We start from the raw sequence: 12,859 nt of genomic DNA, 5'->3' as shown, positions 1-12,859 counted from the left end.
TTCACCTCTTCGGGTGATGGTTAAACCATTGTGGGTACTGCACAGTACTGCTTCTGGGTTGCCACAACATTAAGAGCTATCTGCTAGTCCAAATTGTCCCATCCTGACTAGCTGTCACCATTCTCAAATAGAGTCTGTAAAGTGTTTTGATTGAGGAGGCTTTTGGAAAGGTCTGTGGGCAATCACAAATAAAATAACAAGCAAAACAGAACTCAGCTGCCTGACTTTTCAAAATTTCCTGTTAAGGCATCTGAAGTATTGCTTCTTGCACAGCCCTGCTCCTTTGAGAGATCCAAAAAGGAGTTCATTTTCATACTTGGTGTATACTTCTGCTGCTTGAGGTATTTCTTTCTGCTCCTCATTAATTCTCTTTTCAGTTCCACTGGGAAAGTGCTAGGTAAAGTGACCAAGAAAAGCTTTCTTGATGCTCTTCCCAACTCCATGAAATATTAATGCTTATTGTATTTGAGCCTTTTGTTTATTTAATATTTGCCCAGGGACAGTATAAGCTGTCCATATCACTTTCCATCAGAATTACCAATGCAGAAAAAAGGAACACTATAACATAATATCTTCCTTATTAATATTTTTTAATACAACAAGACAAACACAAATAGTCCAGTCTTGCTATATATCATTCTTGTTTATATGTGCATTGAAGATGAAAGTGGTGAATGTTGCTCAATACAGGTATTCTTTTGTGGCTACTGGGAGCTGTGGACAATATTTTTTTAAGATAAATGCCTGAAGTTAGATATTTACAATGAAAGGGCTGAAATACCTTTTTGACTATATGGTCCTTTCTCCATGGGGAAAAGCAAGTGAGACAATACTCCACTGTCTCCTGGCCCCTCAGGTACCTTCCCTGGGTGTGTTATCAGAGACAGTGTGATGCTCTGGGGATGAGTTTGGCATTGGGTTCTGTGAAAAGCTCACAACACAAACACTGGGTTTTCGGCTCCAGCTCTAGTTTCCATTTCTTGATGAGGATAGATGTCAACAAATTCAGACTCCTGGAAATGTTGCTGGCCTCCTGGAAGAGTTGATGTCTGCATGTTTTCCTGCCTACACTGACATTAACAATGAATGTCCCCCAAGTACATATTAAATTGGTCTAGTCAGGCCAGGGAAAAGCCTGGTGCCTTCTTTCAGGGGTAGGCAGTGCCTTTAGAAAATGCAAGGCAAAGGACAATGTGGTGTCATGGATTCTTATCCCTTCATCAAATGTCTCTTGTAGGTGAGGATGGAGACAGAGGTGGCATGAGAGCAATGGGTGGCAATTAAGAAGCCTGATTTTTCAGAAATCCTGAGCAGTTTATGGAGTCATTGGAATTAACAGTGTTCAGTACTTTCAGCACTGAAAAGCCAGTTCAAATTATTTGGAAGCTAACATTACAGTTAGATCCCCACTTTTAGTGGATATACTGTCTTTTACTACCTTCTTTCATTCAAGTGTTAAGCACATCTGCATCTACTGCACTTAGAAAAAGGTCTGTTTTGAAAGACACTTTTGGAATTAATTTTGAATGAATGCAATGCCTGGGACTTCCAGCTCTGATCAGTTCCTACCCCCAGTCATGCTTCTAGGCAATAGCTTTTTTCTATATACATCTCTTTGAAGCCGACCTGCTTTGGATATTGTAATACTGATGTTATTTTTAGTAATAACAACAACAATAATAAAGCAATACTGTCTGATCTAAGTATGTCACAGACAGTGAGGCTTTTAAATTATTTTCATGATGTAAATTTATACTTAGTCCTCATCTGCTTTCCCCAAATAGTTGCTGAGCTTGAGTCTGAGGGCCAGTAAACTTGAACAGTTTCTCCAGCTGCCTTGGCAAAAATATTACCTGTGGGAGTGAATGAAACACTTCTTACACGTTACGCCTACTGTGCCCACAATGACATTTCTCCAAACGTGGCTGCACAGAGATTAAAGATATACTTACTGGTTCGGTTCGTCACAGTATTGTTACAAATTAGATTATCCTGTGCTATGTGAAGTATGATAGATTTTGGTAAGTGTTTAGTTCTTGAAAAGGTGCTGCATAGTGTATTCTTGCATTTTCATTGCTGGCCATGGCCAGGACTGTCTTCTTCATCTGTCTCTCTCTAATATATCATGGCTGGCCCAGCACCTGCAGACTTAGCTTTTAGGTCAAGAGAAGCATCAGTGGTTTTTGGTGCATGAACTCCCTGGAATATTAATTTTTTAAAATGTCTGCTATAAAGATGTGCTAAAACATTTGCAAGGTGATAGACTGCACGTTTTTCAAGGATGCTTTGTATTCTTAAGCAAGGAAGGGAAGAATAAAAGAAATGCTAAGACAGTGTTAAGTCAGGGGGAAGGAACAAGTGCTGTATGGAGGACTGCAATTAGGAGGGAGAGTAAAGAAAGCCAAAATCTTTCCCCAAACCTCAGAACTAGGAGTCTGTGAAGGGGGCAGCAGTTTCAACAGTCTAGGAATAGAAATTGGCTGGGAGAAGCAAAAAAAGCATCAATGGGGGGAAAATTCAAATTACTTTTTCCGTAGTGCTCTTTGTGACAGTCAGAAGATAGGTGACCAAACACAAAGCTGGTTGGAAAAGTAAAAAAAAAAAAAAGTTAGTAATTGCATAAATTATATATAGAGATGCATATGCATTCCATCCAATGCATCCATCAGGAGATACTGTCTGCTTTGAAAAAGAACAGTTGCAGATAATAAATAAATTGCAGCAAAACGGAACTAATTTCTTGCATTTATCTTAATTGGAGAGGACAAGATGGGAATACCTGCTCTAGTTTCATTTTTTGTCAATGTTCTGGTTGGGTGGTTTTCTAGTAGCAAGAAAGGGTGCCAGGGGTGGCTCGGGGCAGAAGGTGAGAAACTCCCTCTGCTCCAAACCCAGCCAAGGAGCCATTACAGCGACAATAGATGGGCCTCATATGAAAGAACTGATATAACACCTGAGCAGAGAGGCATTGGAGGGAGAAGAGCTGTGCTGGAGAAGCAGAGCTGTGCTGGTGGTTGGTGAGGAAGAAGGGGAAGAAGGTGCCCCAGTACAAGTTTCCCTGCAGCCCATGGCGAGATGGCAGCTGTGCCCCTGCACTCATGGAGGAATGTGGTGGAACATCCCCCGAAGGCACCAGGATGGGTGAACTTGGCCACTGGACTTGGATGTTGTAGCCAGAGGATTTGCTGCCAGTGGACTCTGATTGCTCAGCTGTGGAAGCCCCTGGGCCAGGGGAGGTGTCTGTTCCCAAAGCAGCCTGTGACTGTGTGGGAAGCCCAGGCTGGAGCAGCTCTGGACCTCATGGGAAGGACTCATGAAGGAGAGTTCATGGAGGACTCTCTCCCATGGGAGGGACCCCGTGGGGAAGTAGGGAAGGACTGTAAGGAATCCTTCTTCCTGAGGAGGAAGGAGCAGCAGGAACCACCAGCCTGGGAACTGACTCTAAACCCCATCCCCTGTCCCCCTGTGCTGCTGGGGGGAAGGAGGGAGAGAAACTGGGAACAAAGTGATTTGGGCCCGGGAAGAAAGGAGGGCTGGGGTAACATCTGCAAGCCCTGCTCTGTGTGTGTCTGTGTCCTGGGTGTGCTTGATTAGTGTGAAATTAAATTATTATTTTTTCCCCAAGTTGAGTCTGTTTTGCCCAGGACCTTAATCAGTGAAGATCCCTCCTTGTCCTTTGTCTCGACCCAGGAGCTTTGTCCTCCTCATACCAGAGTGTGTGTGTGTGTGGGGAGTTGAGTGAGCAGCCATGGGGGGCTGTTCTTCTGTCATGTTGTCCTAAACCACAAAACCCTGAGGTTTAATTTGCTCCTGAGAATCATGTGGTAACTCTGTTTGATGCTCTTCATATGCAAACTTTGTTCCCTCACACATTCCCCTGCACTACCATGTTGGTAACTTGCAATTTCAACTCTTCTGTGAGAAAATACCTAGTGTGAGTGTGCTGGGCTCCTGCCACAGGGCTTCCTCAGTGCTTAATTCCCCTTAGCCAACTGCTGCTGGGATCTGGTCTGCCCTCTCCTGCCTCTTGGGGCTGAAAAATAGTTATCTGAATCTTGGCTGGGATAAAGGGTAGAATATGTAGAGGAATGACAGCCACTGGATATCAGTTTTTGACAGGTATTTGTTGTTGAGCTTTGTCCTCCTCATCCCAGTGTGTGTGTGTGTGGGGAGTCGAGTGATTGGCCATGGGGCTGTTCCTTTTGTTGTTGTGTTGGGCCCAAACCGGGACAGTTGGTAATAAAGATGAGGAACAATTTTGACATGCAATTAATCACTAAGGCCAGATGGTACTCATCCAGGAGTTTTGAAAGAATTTAAGAGTGGTTCATCTGTCAGCAAAAGTATAAGAACCGTTATTAAAGCCAGCTACCATAAAGGAGGACTGGAACATTGCCAAAGTCATAGTTTCCTTATTAAAAGATAACAGCAACTTTACCTCATTACTAGTGAAATTAGTAAGGAAAATAATTAGGGATGTGTAGGTTGCTTAAATGATCACCACAGGCAAAATCTCTCCTCTTCCAAATTACAAATTGACAAATGTGGTAGGTAAGGGTGAGGTGGCACACATGAACTTTGGAGGACCCACTGATAAAATGCAGCAGTGGCAGGTGAGGGATCAAATCTGTTGTGTAGAAACTAATTATGGGAAAGCAAATAGGCTGAGTGGGAAGAGATCCTCAGGTCTGCAACTGGAGCAGCCTGCCTTGACTGAAAACTGTGGAAGTTCAACAATTAACCCCTCTGCCATGTTCCTTTCAGTATGAAGGTGTCTACAGAGATTTTAAATTATTTTTACTCTCCATCTGAAAATTTACTTCTGAAAAGTATTAATCAGATGGAAATATGTATCTCTGAACACATATTTGAATTTTGGGCAGGAGTTTAGATTCTTGATTGGAAATATTTGCACAGCCTCATGTCCCCTCACCCGTGCAGCAGGGGATGTTGCCTGCCAAAATTCTCCTTCTCCTGTCCTCTTGCTTTAGCCTCCCTGCTAAGATTTCAATGCAGAGAGCATGGAGAAAATGAGGGGCTTCTTCTCTAAAATGCTGCCTCTCGGGTATGCTGCACTTTCTCAGATGCTTTTTCAGTTTCCTAGGAGCTTGCCTGCAAGTGGTAGACCTGTGCCTCCTCCTCCCATTGGAGTGAATCCTGAGATCCAGCCTAATGTTAACTGGGGCTTTGGCTGTGCTTGTAGACACCAGTTGTTTTTTTCCTTTAGGCTGAGCAAGTCTGGTACCTGTCTACATTTCTGTAGGGAACCTGCAGAGAGCAAAACCCATCAGCACCGGAGAAGCAGCCTCATTATGTACCAGCCAAAAATACCCATTTAATTCCTTCCACAGGGCTATTGTGACAAGTTTGTATTTCTTTATTTTTAACCCTCTTTCCCCCTTAATTTTTCAGCCCTTCAACTGTGCCATAAGATTTAGGACAAAAGAGCTGTCTCTTGTGTCAACTGCTCTGTTTGGTTCCCCCAGTATCACCACTTTGGTGGAACATAAGATGTTGTGGCAGTGCCGCGTTCACGAGTAACTCTGTGGATACTTTCTAGTTTATAGAGAACTGTTCCCTTGCCAGTAAAATGGGAGAGGAGAAGTGGCAAGCATCTCACATTTAAAGCTCCTCTCTGATAGATATCAGTAGAGCACTGTGTTTAGATTCACTGTCTGTGCTTGGGGGCGTGAGGGAAAGCACAGATGGCAGCAAGGTGGAGGGCTCAGGCACAGCCGGGACAGGCTGTCTCACACATGGTCTGTGGTGCGTGTTCCCCAGATGGCTTGGTCCTTCATGTACTCTTCCTGCCCAGCCTGCCCTGTGCCTCTGGTCTAATAGGCAGCTGTCTCTCTGCCCACATGTGCCAAGGAGAAAGGGCCTGGGGTATCATGGGAGGACAGTCAGAGGCAGGGAGAGAGAATCATAGAACCGTTTTGGTTGGAAAAGAGCTTTAATATCACCAAGTTCAACCATTAACCTAACACTGCCAGGTCCACCACTAAACCATGTCTCTAAGATCACATCTACATGTCCCTTAAACACTTCCAGGGATGGTGACTCCTTCACATCCCTGAGAAGCCTGATCCCAGTGCCTGACAATGGTTTCGTTAAAAAATTTTCCTGAATATCCAGTCTAATCCTCCCTGGCACAACTTGAGGCCATTTCCTCTTGTTCATTACTTGTTATTTGGGAGAAGAGACCAAGCCCACCCTCACTATAACCTCCTTTCAGGTAGTTGTAGAGAGTGATAAGGTCTCCCCTCAGCCTTATTTTCTCCAGACTAAACAATCCACTGCACTCAGGCACTCCTTGTAAGACTTGTGCTCAAGACCCTTCACCAGCTTTGCTGTCTTCCTTTGGACATGCTCCAGCACCTCAATGTCTTGTAGAGAGGGTCCCAAAACTGAAAGCAGGATTCAAGGTGTGTCCTCACTAGTGTCAAGTACAGGGTAAAAATCACTTCCCTGGTTCTGCTGGCCTCACTATTTCTGATACAAGCCAGATGCTGTTGGCCTTCTTGGCCACCTTGGCACACTGCTGGCTCATATTCAGTTGGCTGTTGACCAGCACACCGGGGCATTGGGTGTACCCACAGATGCTGTGTTGACTCAGGGACTGTTCTCCACCAATGTCCCTGAGCTCTCGCTGACCTCTACTGCCTCCTCCTGTTAGAAATGAAAGGTAGTGTTGTTTTTGCATCCTAGTGTTAGGAGCACAGTGTTGGGGTTTTTTTTTATATATACCCTAGTGTTAGGAATATAATAGTTTGTTTAAGAGAAAAGTGAGATATCTGCACATTCCATGACAGCTGGAGTGGTTTATGGTCCAAGAAACTGAGGGACTTAATTGGGCTCCATCTGAAGGATCCGAACATGGAGCAGGATTTGTGGCCAAGATAAGGCTGAACAAAGCCACTTCTGTCTTGCTCCTCGGGGCAGGATGACACCAGTAGGTATAGAACATTTTGGTAATTGGGAAGACAGCCAAGGGGGCAAGAAAGGTCAGAATTATACCTTAAAAGGTAAAAAGTAAACAACTAGAATGGAATGTGTAAATGGGCAGGAAATTTACAGGATAATTCGAAGCGTGGGACGGGCTGTAAACCCGAACTACCCAGCCAGTGGGGAAACAGGGGAGGGAACTTTGCGTTGGGAATCGGGAATATAAACAGTTATTCACCTTACTATGGGTGTGCCTGCTTGTTTAGGTCACCCATTCTTGCAAGAGTGTAAATAAACTGTGCTTGGCTGAAGGATCCATTTGGGCCTGTTCATTGGTGTGACCAATGTTTCCCACACTCCCTTTCCCCGGGAAGCTGCAGCAACCACAGCAGTGGACAACTGCATCTAACACCCCTCTTTGCACCAATCTTCAATCAGATGCCTTGGGCCAGAGTCCCTTTTTCTTGATCCATGCTGTGACTCTGCAGGCCGATGCTTACTCAGATAGCCATTGCTTTTTCAAGGGGGGTGGATCAGAGCAGCACAGAGCTGTGCACAGGGCAGACCAAGGTGGTGCTCTGCTCTGCACAGACCTTGTCAAGCAAGTGAAACAGCACACAGGCTTCCTCAAAATGTTTTGAATACAGACTGCCTTTGAAGGCTGCTGAACGATAAACAGGCCAGAATTATTTAGCTGGTTATTGTTTATGTTTCTTCACCAGGCTACGAAAATTAGTGCCTACAGTATGTGATTATTGTTGTTTGATTGTTCTGGAAATGTTGCCATTGCAGGGACAGACCTCTGTATGCATTTGAACCTGGCACTTTGTCCACATCCTAATTACACAGTTTAATTACAAGCAATTCCAGGCACAGGCATAAGCTGTTTTTCTGCTGTAGATTTTCCAACAAGATTCAGACATATTGTCAACATGCTTTAGCAGTTTAATTGTAAAGCTGGAAAGCAAAGAACTGTGTTCCTTATTCTTAGTCCTGACACAACCCTCACATCCCACTCACCCAGCTGTAGCTGTGTAAAGCCATGAGGTCCAATCCAAGTTCATCACTCAGGCTCCCTCTGCCACCTGGGACAAGAGGCAGGTGCTCTCTGCACTGCAGATCAAGAGACTTTGGATACCGGACTTGGGGTAGGCACTGAGGTTTTTGGTAGGTGGGCTGGGTGGAATTAATGTTCCCCTCGTACCCATGGGTCTGGAGCAACGTTGTTGTACCTGACCTGTGCATCACTGCTGCTTACCTGCTTGTGTAGGGTGGTGGTGCTTTCTGACATATCTCAGCCTGCTCCTCAGGCAGTGGATTTAAAGTCTCATTGACACTAATGGCCTCTCAAGTAGCCAACGAGGACCCCCACACCACTCTCCACTCTATCCCATGCATATTTTTCCAAACACGAATTAGGTTTTTCCGAAAAGAGGAAGTGCTTTTAAGTTATTCTCACTCTGCTGAAGCATTTCAGTAATGTAAAAATGACGTGTCAGAATATTTATTCCAAGCAAGAAATGTGGAAAAAAAACATTTCCTGGTTTTGTCACTGGCAACCTGTGGTAGAGTCATCTGAGCTCGTGTGTTCTGCATTGCTGGTGACTGGTGCACAGCACTGCATTCCCAAAAAGATCTACCTCCTTTCTGAGTTTTAAAGTTTGTTTTCACATACTATCAAAATACATTTGTGCTATGATACAGCTGGCATCTTGCATTAGGAGACAGGTGTATTATCAGTTAATTAACCTATTTATTTATTTATTTATTTTGGAGAGTTTAGTTTTGCTTTCCTCCTGCTTTGTCAAAAGTCATCGTAGCAAATCTGCCACTATCAAAACCATGGACGGCACAAACACATGAACTGCTTTTTTGGTGTTAGTTTAGCAGTCCCCAGAAATCCCTTTTAATCTCAACAAGATTCCACCTTCTGTTGTACTTCTGAGCTTTTTTACCAACGTGCCTTACAGAAGGCTCTTAGACGTATAAATTATGCAGAGTGCAATGATCACATAGCTGAAATAAAGGCAACAATTTCTGAAAACAAGCTGCACAAAGCTGCATTATGCTGGTTTCACAAAGGTATAGTTAGACATAGCAATAATTAATTAATATTTAATACATGGTTTCCCAAACCTTGATGAAATGTTTCACATTGAAGTGACACAAGTTTATTGCACGACATTTCCCACCATCCAGAAAACATAGCAGGCACACTACAGCTTGAATTCCTCTATTAAAATGTAGTTTTCCACTGTCTGTGTGTACTTTTTCTTTCTCTCTTGATAAGATCAGGCAATGTTTTGCTGCCAGAGAGAGGGCAATGCAGCTGTATGGAGGTTATGCACTGAATCCAAATGGGAAAGGAGAGACATGGAGTATGTAAAATGCATTATGTACACAGAAAGTAATCAAGTACGTAGTCGTTGTGGGCAAAGAGACAATTCCAGCTCTAACTGGGCAGACATTAAGTGCTGAACACCTGCCTATTGCATCTATAAATAAAATCTCAGTGGTTCTTCCTTTCAGCCTGAGCAGCCTGAGCATGTGTTTTCTGGAGCAGCTGCCTGCTCAGGGAAAAGAAGAGAGAGTCACCCTGTGGTGGTAACTGTTTAATTTACATCCGTAAGGGCAGCCCTGGCGCAGGCCGTACTCCTTGCCAGCTCCCAGCGTGGTGGTGAGGGAATTCAGCTGCTAAAGCTAGAGGGAGGCGATTCTTCCTTTGCTTTGTGTGATCCCCTGCTGAGCCAAGGAGAGGGTGATGGCTTTGGCTGAAGCCCACTGCTCCTGGCTGCTCGCTCCTGCTCCCTGAAGCAGTTTGTCCCAGCTGGGAAGACACGTTTGCTGCGTTGCTGACCCAAGGAGTCCCCATAGACAGGCAGTCAGAGCTCTAGGAGTCCACCCTGATGGGCATGGGGAGCCCGAAGTACATTTTTAAAATTTGATCCAGCTCCTTCCTATTTTATTTTAAAGCTCTCTGTCTCCAATTCCAGCCTGAAGCTCTTCCCCCCACCTTGACAGTGCAGTGCTGGAGAACTGCTGTGGCTAGCAAGGAAGAGGCTTTACCTTCCTTCTCTTTCTTTTCATCAGACACCTCTGGGAGGGCACCAAGGAAATATTAATTTCTAAATTAGTCTTGTTTGTCTGAGACATTATATATACCTCTACCTCTACTTCTACCTCTACCTATTGCCAAATCTCTGTTGTCTCCAGGGTTTATTTCTACAGCCTGTCAGGGAAATAAGAGCTCCAGTTTCTGGCCTCTAAGCACAGGAACTTACAGAAGGCAAGAATACCCTGGTATACCAGTGCATAGATCTAACTAAATCAGCTGTGATTTTGGGGTCACATTATCTGATCTGTTTTCATACCGGAATCACTGGAGGGAGTCATTGAAATTGTCTGTAACTATAAAAAATAAATACATTTGACATTTCTAATTCTCTATAATTTGTTACCTATTCTGTTTCTCATTAAATTGAATGTCATCCAACTGGGTAAGAAAATCAATCCTATTCAATTCAGACAGCCAATTAGGATCCACCAGGATTATCAATAACTAACAGAAATGAGCAAATTAAGAGAAGCTCTTAGTATTGTTGACTTTTGAACAGCAAGTTATCAATAATAAAATATTTTATGATAATTGAGATTATTAAGTGTATAATGACTTATTCCAAAGTTTGGCATTAATGCTGTTCATTTTACGTAGAATACAATCTTAATAAATATATACCAATTCTAAAAAATACAAGCCATGTCATATAAAATCAAATAAGTCATTATGTGAAAATACAGGTTTAGGGAATTGTATTATACTATCTTTGAGTATTACACACAAATAAGTGCATGATAAACCTTCATCTATTTAGAAGAAGAATTAGCTACCAAATTAATGCAAATATTATTTTTTTGTTTTCTTCACAGAGAAAGAAATCTGCCTTCAGTGGTATAAATCACTCATTCTTTCTTCAGATCTGTTTTCTGAGGAATGTTTAGTAGCCCACAGAAAAAAAATAATGTATTTTTCTATGAGAAACGGTGGTTTCATCAAAATAGAAATTTGCCCCAGGAAGAAAGAGTTTGATGCAATTTTGCCTATGAAAAATTAAAAATAATGGTAGTTTAGTCTTGTGGCTGAGTCAGTGTGCTACATGACAGGAAGGTCCTAGGCCACCACTCTGTGAAGAGTCCACAGGAAATACAGTCTGGCCAGAGAGCAGTGCCCATCTGGGAGAATAGGAGGATGAGGGGAGACAACTCCAAAAAGGTTTTTGGCAGCTGGAGTGGACACAGAGATTAATATTGACTTAGAAAAAGCAAAAAAGTTTCATTTCAGGTCAGTGAATCAACAAAAAAAGGCCTTGTTTTTGGAATGCCAAGAGGTGCTTCATTTTAACCCAAAGTTCCAAAATGTCTGATTCATGGTTGTGCAAAACTTCTGCTTCATCTTTTCATTCATTCTACTCTTCTGTGTCATTTTTGTTGGAAACAAATCCAGGGTGATCAGCATCTCCTGCAGCATGACAATCTAGTGTCTTTGTTCTAGTTCCTCTGTTGTTAAATGAGTTGAAGCACTTTAGTTTCTTAAAATGGAAGGTATGACGAATACGAAAAGTTAACAGCTCATATTATTTTCTTCCTCAAGTCAAAGGATGTTCTGTTACTCTGGGATGCACAAAATTCACATTTCCAAGGCTGATAATGCAAATTTGCTGCTGCCTTGCGTCATAGATGAGCTATGGAGCAGTTAAAACTTTACAAGTGAGTCAGAAACACTCTCTTCTCCTCCGTTTACCTGCTGATGTCTTCAGGCACACATTTCCAGAACCTGCATATGAAGCGTTATACAATCCACACAAAACAAATTATTGTCTTCTCAGGCAATCTGTGTATAAAAGACTGAAGACTCTACTGATTTTCTTGGACTCTTCTCAACTCTCTTATCAACTCTAAAGTTGATAGAGAGGTCTCTGACATGCTGGATCTAAAAGACATGACGAGGTCTGATGGACAGTATGAGCAGAGCTAAGCTGGGCAATTATGCTCCATAGCAAAGGTATAGCCCTAGAGATAAGGTACGTTTGTCAACAGCTGACCCCATTCTAGCTCCAGCAAAGGTATTTTAGTTGTCTTTATCCAGCTAAGGTGGATATTATCAAGGTACTAAGCAGTTTTCAAACCATATCAGTTTGAAAATACCTATGGGAGACTTTGGTATCACTTCAGCATATGTTGCATTTACAGGTGTATAAGGCCAGAGGGACTTTCACAATTTGCACAGTAAAAGGTGCTGTTTCAACCATTGTGTCTTGCATTGCACTGAGGAAAAAAAAGCTAATAAACATCCCTTGTGTGAGAAGAAGCTAATAGAACAGCAAATATATTATGGGAGATACAGATTAATCAGCTGACTTAATACAAGGTGCTATGTCTTCCTACAGACTTTGAGGAAGTCTGTAGGGCTTTCACATCCTTCAGCTACTGTGGCAACAGCCACTAAAGTATTTTTTCAGTGTTTCAAGTGATGTCACCATGTGATTTCATACCTTCTTACATAGTTTTGGGAGTACTCTGCTGTCCAAGGAAACTTCTAGCTCTGTGCATCCTGGCTCTGCGGAGCAGCCTTTTTCATTAGGCGTCTCAGACCGTTACAGGGATTTACAGGTTATGCTCACTAACATGGCAGGGGATCAGACTTTGGCCTCAGGGTTACAGGGCACAAACTGCCTTGCATCAATGCTACCGAAGGCAAGTTCCCTCCAGAGCAGACTGGCTGAACTCTTGCATTGTGCAGACTCTAGCCTTCAGGTGAGCCTGTAGCCTTAAAATATTGATGTTACTCCATGTGTTTCATTTCAAAATGTCTAAGATCTGGTCTCCTCTGTAAGGTTGGTGCTGCAGGCCAGCTGAA

Source organism: Chaetura pelagica, unplaced genomic scaffold (genome assembly GCF_000747805.2).
Source record: "Chaetura pelagica isolate M959 unplaced genomic scaffold, ChaPel_1.0 scaffold265, whole genome shotgun sequence".
Lineage (NCBI taxonomy): Eukaryota > Metazoa > Chordata > Aves > Apodiformes > Apodidae > Chaetura > Chaetura pelagica.
This window is presented reverse-complemented; position numbering follows the sequence as displayed.